The sequence below is a fragment of the Pseudophryne corroboree genome, chromosome 9 (genome assembly GCF_028390025.1).
Source record: "Pseudophryne corroboree isolate aPseCor3 chromosome 9, aPseCor3.hap2, whole genome shotgun sequence".
Lineage (NCBI taxonomy): Eukaryota > Metazoa > Chordata > Amphibia > Anura > Myobatrachidae > Pseudophryne > Pseudophryne corroboree.
In genome coordinates this window covers 258,351,774-258,364,664 of record NC_086452.1, presented here as the reverse complement: position 1 = coordinate 258,364,664, position 12,891 = coordinate 258,351,774, and the positions used below count along the sequence as shown (strand labels likewise).

At 45.1% G+C, this 12,891-nt stretch overlaps 1 protein-coding gene across 1 annotated transcript in view; it reads left to right on the top strand.

Annotated features, from left to right (window-relative positions):
* The first annotated feature begins 771 nt into the window (after window positions 1–771).
* Window positions 772–12,891, top strand: part of LOC134957968 (flavin-containing monooxygenase 5-like) — a 183,537-nt gene continuing 171,417 nt past the window's right edge. Inside the window, exon 1 of the mRNA XM_063940246.1 lies at window positions 772–828. The gene's annotated coding sequence lies outside the window, so the exon portion shown is untranslated. The remainder of the gene's footprint in view (window positions 829–12,891) is intronic.

Genomic DNA, 12,891 nt, shown 5'->3' with positions numbered 1-12,891 from the left:
CTAGATTTAGGAGAGAAAACATGGTATTATCCCTATGCTTAGACTCTCTGCACTGCTTAGACTCTCTGCACAACCTCAGAAATATACAGAGGTGTGTTACCCAGTTGGGAAGTAGGCAATGTAGAATTGCCAGTAGGTCAGTTTCCTAATATTAATTAGTGTGTAACATAGGCTACTATGGAGCTTGAAGCTCTGCAGTGATACTATTTATTTACATGGCTTCTCTTTCAACCCTTGATAGGAATCCTTGGCTATTAACATTATATTATGTTATGGCCTTTTCTCTTCTAAATTGCTGTAAAGCAGATTGTCATGTCAGATTTATTTAATTTTCTTAATTAATCATTTAAATGAACCAGTTTCAATCAATTAATCAACGCTTTACCTGCCTGCCACTACATGTACTTCCCTGGGGCCTATTCTTTTGAAAACATTCTTTCTATGAGGTTGTATAGTTTATTAAATTGCCATCCTGTCTGCCACTGCTGTGCTGCAATGTGGAGGAGTTATGATATTACCCATATATGTTATTACTCCTACAATTCATAGGTTTGAAATAAAACGTGTGTATCATTTACTAACTTCCTTACACTACTGTCACGCAATGTCAGTGTAATTACAGCCACATTGCGTTCCGTTCTGCATCAGCCACATTGAGGTTATTTTATAACCTCAAATACATGTTTTTCTTAACAAAGCACAGCCAACATATGAATTGCCACATCAAGGTCATCACTAGTTAATTTTTCACAGCATTGTCCTTTGTACTACTGCATAAATCTCAGACCCCAATTTAGCTGTTTCTATCACTTCACGCCTGAGGGACAGGTAAGCATATTTGTATCACTACAGTATTTCAGTGGTGTGCTGGTTAGCATATGTACAGTTGACACTATTTTCTACTAGTGTGCAAGGATTTGTTTATTTGGCCTCACATCAGAACTTCAACTGTTCCAGTAGTTTTATTTATATTCAGATATGTAGTTATACTATTGAATGCTCAGCAATAAACAAAAGGTTATACAAGCAGATGCTGATAGTGTAAACACAATACACAGAATGCAAGCCAGAACATTTTTAGATAATGTATTATGAATGCAGTGTTGCACAGCCAGCTTGAAAACAAGAAAAGGCAAGGATATACTGTACATCACTAAGATATATGAACACTCAATTACCAAAGAATAATACAGTAGATCCAAAAGTTGTTCGGGAAAATATAAAATTGCAATTGTCACTCTGTTACAACAGTATCCTGAATGGTTTCTCAGCCATATGAGTTGATCTCCTCTGGGTCCTTATGAAACCAGTTCTTATGTTGAAGAAACTAGTCAGGATACTGTTGGAACAAAGGGACTGCTGTTATTCAAAATTTGCCTGGAATATTTTTGAACATATTATTACACTATCTGTGGACAACAGAGCAAGTTAACTTAAATACTGCTCATACAATATAGTGTGTGATATTTCTAATTCCATTTGGAAAAGTGAATAGTAAATATCACCAAAATTCAATGTAGTGGATTTGTCCTGATTCGACAAACACAAACATGTTACTGTGTGCCAGCTGATCTGTAATGACGCACTAAAGTTACTGGTGTTCTTTTAATCAGTTATGGATCATCTGAAATGGGTTTGTTTACTACTGGTTCTTTATTCATCTTTCCTAGATGACTGTTTAAATGATTTAACCAGTAAAGAAAAAATGTGAAACATTTCTGCATATGTTACCAAGTATTATGTGTTTATAATGTTGTGAGTAATGATGTCTTTTATTTAAAATATGCTTTGAGAATTAAATATGTTAGTGATCTTAGTGATATACTGTATATCCTGTGCTCCTATCTGATTTCTCTCTTTGGTCCATATACTATATGGAGGTTGGCAATTTGTCTATTAAGAACCAGCTCTTATTTCACAAAGAGAAGAATTAGTTTTAGGAAATGCACAGGAACAGTTTTAGGAAATGCAGAATTATTCAAGTAAACCTTCCAAAAGGTTAAGAAACTTCAATGAAAATTATATTTACATAGCTGCCCAGTAAGTCAATGGCCCAGCCATTGGGATTTTAGGGCTTGCCATAGTCTTCTGCCAACATCTTCTAAGGCAGTAGAAACCTGTGTCATACAAGAAATACCCAATGGGTGGGAACATTGACTCATGGAAACACAATTAATTGAATACGTATTTTCCTTTAGGAGAAGCTAATAGGAACGTCCCGAGAAAAAGATTGATACAGCCAGGGTAATTGCTTTCAAAGGACAGTTCATATTTTCTGGATCATAATAACTATACATAAATAAAAAATGCCCTCATACTTCAGGCTTCCATAAATATCAGTTTTATCAGGTAGTTTGACAAATCTTACATTCGGAACCAAAAAGTTTCTGCAATTGGTTCCAAAATAAAAATAACCAATAAATAGGAAGGGTCAGGGCCTCTGACCACTCACTTTAATCCCTGCTTTTAAACAACCCCATGCAATGACTCCTTCAAATCTAACCAATGCTGTGCACCAATCATCTCTAAAGGTCCACACACACGGCGCGATTTTGACTGAGCGATTTACCTTGAACTGGCAGTAGGCGATTTTAACTAACTGTGCAAGTGATTTTGGCTATGGGTGATTTTGAATAACTCATTTAAAGAGGGGGATGCTTTTACTTTTCCAGCGACCTAGTCAAAATTGACTTGCCTGCACAGTCTATTTTTCCCAGCGATAGCGACCTGGCAGGGACGTGAATTGCTATCGCTCGCTGTGTACACAAGGAGCGATATGCAAAAACTTTCTTAGCGATTTTGACTATATAGTCATATCGCTCCGTGTGTACAACAACTTTAGCCTGTGTGTGGACAAGCCTTGAAACAGAAAGCATAGTCATGTTCCATGTGAGATTTAGTATAGGAATAAAAATCATCATGTGATTCTGCAGTTCCCTGTTTTTACATACATGTAACCCCTGGGTAAGCTGCAGCTGGTGCTACTGCCAGCTTTTGCCCCAGTGGAAGGGGAGATGGACAATGTGAGCCTGAAGTACACTGTGAGCCTGATTCTGAGTTGCATGCAATGTTGCTGCCAGATGAAGTGTCCAGTGTGCATGCGTTCTAGTGTGCACGCTATGTTCAGAGGTGGATGCTGCTGTGTCCGCACTAGCAACTGCTTGATGATAATATGCAAATGCCAGAATGTGCAAACCCTGAGATGCCCATTTTCTGTACCAAGCTGGTGGTTCCAGACAGTCCACTATCAGTGCACCATTGTGTTCACCATCAACACTTGCACCAGACTATGGGGTATATGCAATTGCGGTCGAATTCCCGAAACTGTCGAATTTCTGGATTTTTTCGCCAAAAAAAATAATTTGTCAATGCAATTCAGTGCTTTCCGTCAAAAAAACGGACTTTCAAAATTCGACTTTTTGAAATTCGTCTTTTGTCAAATTCGACTTTTCTGCAATGATACAAGTGCTGCAATTCGACCAAAGTGTATTCAATTCAAGTTTGGAAATTCGACAACAGTGCTTTTAGACAGTAAATTCGTAATTTTCAATCCGCCACACTTTGGAGGGTGAAACCAATAAAAAAAAATTAAAACATGTTTTTTTTGGTGTTTTTTTGGGGGGGAATAGCATATCTATTTTTATTAGAAGGGATTAGGTACTTGGTTTGTCTTTTTTGGTTGCACAAGTATTTTTTATGTATTTTTAAAAATATATATATATTATTATTATTTTTTTATAGCTGGAACGGTAAAATCAAGGAAAAAAATGGCGTGGGGTCCCCCCTCCAAAGCATAACCAGCCTCGGGCTCTTCGAGCTGGTCCTGGTTCTAAAAATGCGGGGGAAAATTTGACAGAGGATCCCCCGTATTTTTAAAACCAGCACCGGGCTCTGCGTCTGGTGCTGGTGCAAAAAATACGGGGGACAAAACGAGTAGGGGTCCCCCGTATTTTTTACACCAGCATCGGGCTCCACTAGCTGGACAGATAATGCCACAGCCGGGGGTCACTTTTATACAGTGCCCTGCGGCCGTGGCATTAAATATCCAACTAGTCACCCCTGGCCGGGGTACCCTGGGGGAGTGGGGACCCCTTCAATCAAGGGGCCCCCCCCCAGCCACCCAAGGGCCAGGGGTGAAGCCCGAGGCTGTCCCCCCCATCCATGGGCTGCGGATTGGAGGCTGTAGCCTTGAGAAAAATGTCTGAATATTGTTTTTTCCAGTAGTACTACAAGTCCCAGCAAGCCTCCCCCGCAAGCTGGTACTTGGAGAACCACAAGTACCAGCATGCGGGAGAAAAACGGGCCCGCTGGTACCTGTAGTACTACTGGAAAAAAAATACCCAAATAAAAACAGGACGCACACACCGTGACAAGTACAACTTTATTACATACTGCCGACACACACATACTTACCTATGTTGACACGAAGCAGTCGGTCCTCTTCTCCAAGTAGAATCCACGGATACCTAAAAATAAAAGATAATTATACTCACCTTCCAGCGTCCAGAGATACATCCACGTCCAGAAAATAATCCAGGTACTTGGCAAAAAAAAAAAAACGCAATGACCCGATCCTGCGGACTGAAAGGGGTCCCATGTTGACACGAGACCCCTTTCCCCGAATGTGCCGGGACCCCACGTGACTCCTGTCACTGAGGTCCCTTCAGCCAATCAGGAAGCGCTACTACGTGGCGCTCACCTGATTGGCTGTGCGCTGTCTGTGCTGTGACAGCGCATCGCAAAGCCTCTCCATTATATTCAATGGTGGGAACTTTGCGGCTGACCGCGGGTAACCCCCCCGCTGACGTCACGTGGGGTCCCGGCACATTCGGGGAAAGGGGTCTCATGTGTCAATTAGAGATGAGCGCCGGAAATTTTTCGGGTTTTGTGTTTTGGTTCTGGGTTCGGTTCCGCGGCCGTGTTTTGGGTTCGACCGCGTTTTGGCAAAACCTCACCGAATTTTTTTTGTCGGATTCGGGTGTGTTTTGGATTCGGGTGTTTTTTTTAAAAAACACTAAAAAACAGCTTAAATCATAGAATTTGGGGGTCATTTTGATCCCAAAGTATTATTAACCTCAAAAACCATAATTTACACTCATTTTCAGTCTATTCTGAATACCTCACACCTCACAATATTATTTTTAGTCCTAAAATTTGCACCTAGGTCGCTGGATGACTAAGCTAAGCGACCCTAGTGGCCGACACAAACACTGGGCCCATCTAGGAGTGGCACTGCAGTGTCACGCAGGATGTCCCTTCCAAAAAACCCTCCCCAAACAGCACATGACGCAAAGAAAAAAAGAGGCGCAATGAGGTAGCTGTGTGAGTAAGATAAGCGACCCTAGTGGCCGACACAGCCGTGGACTACCGTACTGTACTGTGTCTGCTGCTAATATAGACTGGATGATAATGAGATGTAGTATGTATGTATAAAGAAGAAAGAAAAAAAAAACCACGGGTAGGTGGTATACAATTATGGATGGACTGCCGAGTGCCGACACAGAGGTAGCTACAGCCGTGAACTACCGTACTGTGTCTGCTGCTAATATAGACTGGTTGATAATGAGATGTAGTATGTATAAAGAAGAAAGAAAAAAAAAAACACGGGTAGGTGGTATACAATTATGGATGGACTGCCGAGTGCCGACACAGAGGTAGCTACAGCCGTGGACTACCGTACTGTACTGTGTCTGCTGCTAATATAGACTGGATGATAATGAGATGTAGTATGTATAAAGAAGAAAGAAAAAAAAAACCACGGGTAGGTGGTATACAATTATGGATGGACTGCCGAGTGCCGACACAGAGGTAGCTACAGCCGTGAACTACCGTACTGTGTCTGCTGCTAGTAGACTGGATGATAAATAATGATATAAAAAATATATATATATCACTACTGCAGCCGGACAGGTATATATTATATAATGACGGACCTGCTGGAGTGGACACTGTCTATCAGCAGAATGAGTTTTTTAATTTTTATAGAATAAAAAAACACCACACAAGTCACACGACGAGTGTACTTTTTCAGGCAGACATTCAATCACAATATACTATACTGGTGGTCAGTGTGGTCAGGTCACTGGTCACAGTGGTCAGTGGTCAGTCACACTGGCAGTGGCACTCTGGCAGCAAAAGTGTGCACTGTTTAATATGTACTCCTGGCTCCTGCTATAACCTATAACTGCTCCCCAGTCTCCCCCACAATTAAGCTGTGTGAGCACAGTCAGATATTATACATAGATGATGCAGCACACTGGGCTGAGCACAGATATGGTATGTGAGTGTGACTGAGTCACTGTGTATCGTTTTTTTCAGGCAGAGAACAAGAACAGAACGGATTATTAAATAATAATAAATTATAAAACTGCACTGGTGGTCAGGTCACTGGTCATCAGTCACTAGTATAACTCCTCCTAAGCTCCAGTAAGTAAATGAAGTGTCTCACTCTCACTCTCCTATCTATTTTAATTTCTAAACGGAGAGGACGCCAGCCACGTCCTCTCCCTATCAATCTCAATGCACGTGTGAAAATGGCCGCGACGCGCGGCTCCTTATATAGAATCCGAGTCTTGCGATAGAATCCGAGCCTCGCGAGAATCCGACAGCGTGATGATGACGTTCGGGCGCGCTCGGGTTAACCGAGCAAGGCGGGAAGATCCGAGTCGCTCGGACCCGTGTAAAAAAACATGAAGTTCGGGCGGGTTCGGATTCAGAGAAACCGAACCCGCTCATCTCTAGTGTCAATATGGGACCCCTTTCAGTCCGCAGGATCGGGTCATTGCATTTTTTTTTTTGCCAAGTACCTGGATTATTTTCTGGACGTGGATGTATCTCTGGACGCTGGAAGGTGAGTATAATTATCTTTAAGAGGACCGACTGCTTCGTGTCAACGTAGGTAAGTATGTGTGTGTCGGCAGTATGTAATAAAGTTGTACTTGTCACGGTGTGTGTGTCCTGTTTTTATTTGGGTATTTTTTTTCCAGTAGTACTACAGGTACCAGCGGGCCCGTTTTTCTCCCGCATGCTGGTACTTGTGGTTCTCCAAGTACCAGCTTGCGGGGGAGGCTTGCTGGGACTTGTAGTACTACTGGAAAAAACAATATTCAGACATTTTTCTCAAGGCTATCAGCCTCCCATCCGCAGCCCTTGGATGGGGGGGACAGCCTCGGGCTTCACCCCTGGCCCTTGGGTGGCTGGGGGGGGGACCCCTTGATTGAAGGGGTCCCCACTCCCCCAGGGTACCCCGTCCAGGGGTGACTAGTTGGATATTTAATGCCACGGCCGCAGGGCACTGTATAAAAGTGACCCCCGGCTGTGGCATTATCTGTCCAGCTAGTGGAGCCTGATGCTGGTGTAAAAAATACGGGGGACCCCTACTCGTTTTGTCCCCCGTATTTTTTGCACCAGCATCAGGCGCAGAGCCCGGTGCTGGTTTTAAAAATACGGGGGATCCGCTGTCAATTTTGACCCCGGATTTTTAAAACCAGGACCAGCTCGAAGAGCCCGAGGCTGGTTATGCTTTGGAGGGGGGACCCCACGTCATTTTTTTCCGGGTTTTTCCCGTTTTTTTAAATCGCGGCAAAATCCGGCAAATCGGACGTTTTTCGCCCGCGGGACTGTCGAATCCGTTTTTCATTGAATATGGTGAATTCCGGCAGCCACCTGCCGGAATTCACCTGTCGAATTGTGTCGAATTAAAAAACGGCGATAATTTGCCGCGATTCTCCGTGAATTGCATATACCCCTATGGCAGTTACAGTTTCTTCATATGAACATGGCCTCTGTGTAAGCAGTTGTGCATCTGAGAACACAGCTTGGATGCAGTGACATGCCCCTGACACTCCCTTGTGGCAGAATGTTTTGCACTCCCTTCAGTCCACCTCCAAGGCACAGCCCAGGAACAGCCATCGCTTTACCTCTGGTGTTCTGGTACCAGCTCCTCCATATACTTTAGCACATCACTGTGTACACTCGGGTAATGTACGTGCCATAGGGATTTCCAGAATATATCGTACATGTGCAGTAGGAGATAATCACTGAAAGGTGTAACCATCAGCATTACATGCAGTTAGCGTCCATATCTGAATCAGAGTTGTCTTGAAAATGTATTAGGCATTCGTGGGTGGTGACTGAGAGGTAATAGGTAGGTGGCTATGTGGATGCAGGAGATAGTCCATCTGATGGCTGTGCTGTGGGAGAGTCACAGGCATGACACTGAGGTGGCTGAGAACTCAGATGCATAATCGCTCACATTGGAGGCCATACTCTGATGGAAAATCTGCACCTAACATGGGGCTGCTACAAATTTTTATGGTGCGACTGATGTTTGTGCCTAAAGATGCACCAAGTGGTATTTAAGCATCTACACATTCAGATGCGTGGCTGAACACCATGGAAGGACTGGTAGTCTTATTTGCATAAAGATGCAGAAGCAGTACCGCCAAAAGGCACAAATGCAGACGCTACAGCATCCAACTCAGAATCAGCTCTTAAATGTTGCCAGCTAAGGAATGAAAACTATAGTTCCCAGAATCCTAGCCAAACACCGCCGGCCCACCCCCTCCCGCCCAGCGAATGCCTATGTCTGTCAATCAAACAGAGGCGAACACAGGGCTGAAATGGCCGTCGACTGTCTGGCATGCGCCGGCGCACTGTGGCACCGGCACATGCGCAGTTCAGACCTGATCAGCTACAGCACCGATCAGGTCTGAATTAGGCCCTATATTCCCTAGCACATACACACATAGGTTGATTTTTTTGTCAGAAGCCAAATAATCTGGCAATATGTTTTGGGACTTTGGAAGTAAATTGGAGCACTATAAGGAAACCCACATAAAACAGAACATACAAACTTTAAATACGAGTACATGGCTTTGATGGCAATCAAACCCAAGACCCCAGTGCTATGTGGCAGGAAGCAAACCATTGAGTCACCCATGAACTTGTGCATTAACAAATAGACCTATTTTTCTTAATGATCTACAACCTTAAATTATGCAACCCAATTGCTTCAAGAAACACCTCCCCCCAACACACACATACACTATAGCAGTCCCTAATAGGCTAATACCTTGCCACGTCACGACAACCCTTTCCCACACCTCTCCACATTACAGAACTTCCCTCCCCTTTGTTCCATGCCCTTCCACATTAAAGCAACCATCAAAACCTATATTTCCAAATTTCAGCAATACTTTGACAACTCTCCACATTACAGCAATCTTTTATAGCAATTAGAGATGAGCGCCGGAAATTTTTCGGGTTTTGTGTTTTGGTTTTGGGTTCGGTTCCGCGGCCGTGTTTTGGGTTCGACCGCGTTTTGGCAAAACCTCACCGAATTTTTTTTGTCGGATTCGGGTGTGTTTTGGATTCGGGTGTTTTTTTCAAAAAACCCTAAAAAACAGCTTAAATCATAGAATTTGGGGGTAATTTTGATCCCAAAGTATTATTAACCTCAAAAAACATAATTTACACTCATTTTCAGCCTATTCTGAACACATCACACCTCACAATATTATTTTTAGTCCTAAAATTTGCACCGAGGTCGCTGTGTGAGTAAGATAAGCGACCCTAGTGGCCGACACAAACACCGGGCCCATCTAGGAGTGGCACTGCAGTGTCACGCAGGATGTCCCTTCCAAAAAACCCTCCCCAAACAGCACATGACGCAAAGAAAAAAAGAGGCGCAATGAGGTAGCTGTGTGAGTAAGATTAGCGACCCTAGTGGCCGACACAAACACCGGGCCCATCTAGGAGTGGCACTGCAGTGTCACGCAGGATGTCCCTTCCAAAAAACCCTCCCCAAACAGCACATGACGCAAAGAAAAAAAGAGGCGCAATGAGGTAGCTGACTGTGTGAGAAAGATAAGCGACCCTAGTGGCCGACACAAACACCGGGCCCATCTAGGAGTGGCACTGCAGTGTCACGCAGGATGTCCCTTCCAAAAAACCCTCCCCAAACAGCACATGACGCAAAGAAAAAAAGAGGCGCAATGAGGTAGCTGACTGTGTGAGAAAGATAAGCGACCCTAGTGGCCGACACAAACACCGGGCCCATCTAGGAGTGGCACTGCAGTGTCACGCAGGATGTCCCTTCCAAAAAACCCTCCCCAAACAGCACATGACGCAAAGAAAAAAAGAGGCGCAATGAGGTAGCTGACTGTGTGAGAAAGATAAGCGACCCTAGTGGCCGACACAAACACCGGGCCCATCTAGGAGTGGCACTGCAGTGTCACGCAGGATGTCCCTTCCAAAAAACCCTCCCCAAACAGCACATGACGCAAAGAAAAAAAGAGGCGCAATGAGGTAGCTGTGTGAGAAAGATAAGCGACCCTAGTGGCCGACACAAACACCGGGCCCATCTAGGAGTGGCACTGCAGTGTCACGCAGGATGTCCCTTCCAAAAAACCCTCCCCAAACAGCACATGACGCAAAGAAAAAAAGAGGCGCAATGAGGTAGCTGTGTGAGTAAGATTAGCGACCCTAGTGGCCGACACAAACACCGGGCCCATCTAGGAGTGGCACTGCAGTGTCACGCAGGATGGCCCTTCCAAAAAACCCTCCCCAAACAGCACATGACGCAAAGAAAAAAAGAGGCGCAATGAGGTAGCTGACTGTGTGAGTAAGATTAGCGACCCTAGTGGCCGACACAAACACCGGGCACATCTAGGAGTGGCACTGCAGTGTCACGCAGGATGTCCCTTCCAAAAAACCCTCCCCAAACAGCACATGACGCAAAGAAAAAAAGAGGCGCAATGAGGTAGCTGTGTGAGTAAGATTAGCGACCCTAGTGGCCGACACAAACACCGGGCCCATCTAGGAGTGGCACTGCAGTGTCACGCAGGATGTCCCTTCCAAAAAACCCTCCCCAATCAGCACATGATGCAAAGAAAAAGAAAAGAAAAAAGAGGTGCAAGATGGAATTATCCTTGGGCCCTCCCACCCACCCTTATGTTGTATAAACAAAACAGGACATGCACACTTTAACCAACCCATCATTTCAGTGACAGGGTCTGCCACACGACTGTGACTGATATGACGGGTTGGTTTGGACCCCCCCCAAAAAAGAAGCAATTAATCTCTCCTTGCACAAACTGGCTCTACAGAGGCAAGATGTCCACCTCATCTTCACCCTCCGATATATCACCGTGTACATCCCCCTCCTCACAGATTATCAATTCGTCCCCACTGGAATCCACCATCTCAGCTCCCTGTGTACTTTGTGGAGGCAATTGCTGCTGGTCAATGTCTCCGCGGAGGAATTGATTATAATTCATTTTAATGAACATCATCTTCTCCACATTTTCTGGATGTAACCTCGTACGCCGATTGCTGACAAGGTGAGCGGCGGCACTAAACACTCTTTCGGAGTACACACTTGTGGGAGGGCAACTTAGGTAGAATAAAGCCAGTTTGTGCAAGGGCCTCCAAATTGCCTCTTTTTCCTGCCAGTATAAGTACGGACTGTGTGACGTGCCTACTTGGATGCGGTCACTCATATAATCCTCCACCATTCTATCAATGTTGAGAGAATCATATGCAGTGACAGTAGACGACATGTCCGTAATCGTTGTCAGGTCCTTCAGTCCGGACCAGATGTCAGCATCAGCAGTCGCTCCAGACTGCCCTGCATCACCGCCAGCGGGTGGGCTCGGAATTCTGAGCCTTTTCCTCGCACCCCCAGTTGCGGGAGAATGTGAAGGAGGAGATGTTGACAGGTCGCGTTCCGCTTGACTTGACAATTTTGTCACCAGCAGGTCTTTCAACCCCAGCAGACCTGTGTCTGCCGGAAAGAGAGATCCAAGGTAGGCTTTAAATCTAGGATCGAGCACGGTGGCCAAAATGTAGTGCTCTGATTTCAACAGATTGACCACCCGTGAATCCTTGTTAAGCGAATTAAGGGCTGCATCCACAAGTCCCACATGCCTAGCGGAATCGCTCCGTGTTAGCTCCTTCTTCAATGCCTCCAGCTTCTTCTGCAAAAGCCTGATGAGGGGAATGACCTGACTCAGGCTGGCAGTGTCTGAACTGACTTCACGTGTGGCAAGTTCAAAGGGCATCAGAACCTTGCACAACGTTGAAATCATTCTCCACTGCACTTGAGACAGGTGCATTCCATCTCCTATATCGTGCTCAATTGTATAGGCTTGAATGGCCTTTTGCTGCTCCTCCAACCTCTGAAGCATATAGAGGGTTGAATTCCACCTCGTTACCACTTCTTGCTTCAGATGATGGCAGGGCAGGTTCAGTAGTTTTTGGTGGTGCTCCAGTCTTCTGTACGTGGTGCCTGTACGCCGAAAGTGTCCCGCAATTTTTCTGGCCACCGACAGCATCTCTTGCACGCCCCTGTCGTTTTTTAAAAAATTCTGCACCACCAAATTCAAGGTATGTGCAAAACATGGGACGTGCTGGAATTTGCCCATATTTAATGCACACACAATATTGCTGGCGTTGTCCGATGCCACAAATCCACAGGAGAGTCCAATTGGGGTAAGCCATTCCGCGATGATCTTCCTCAGTTGCCGTAAGAGGTTTTCAGCTGTGTGCGTATTCTGGAAAGCGGTGATACAAAGCGTAGCCTGCCTAGGAAAGAGTTGGCGTTTGCGAGATGCTGCTACTGGTGCCGCCGCTGCTGTTCTTGCGGCGGGAGTCCATACATCTACCCAGTGGGCTGTCACAGTCATATAGTCCTGACCCTGCCCTGCTCCACTTGTCCACATGTCCGTGGTTAAGTGGACATTGGGTACAACTGCATTTTTTAGGACACTGGTGAGTCTTTTTCTGACGTCCGTGTACATTCTCGGTATCGCCTGCCTAGAGAAGTGGAACCTAGATGGTATTTGGTAACGGGGGCACACTGCCTCAATAAATTGTCTAGTTCCCTGTGAA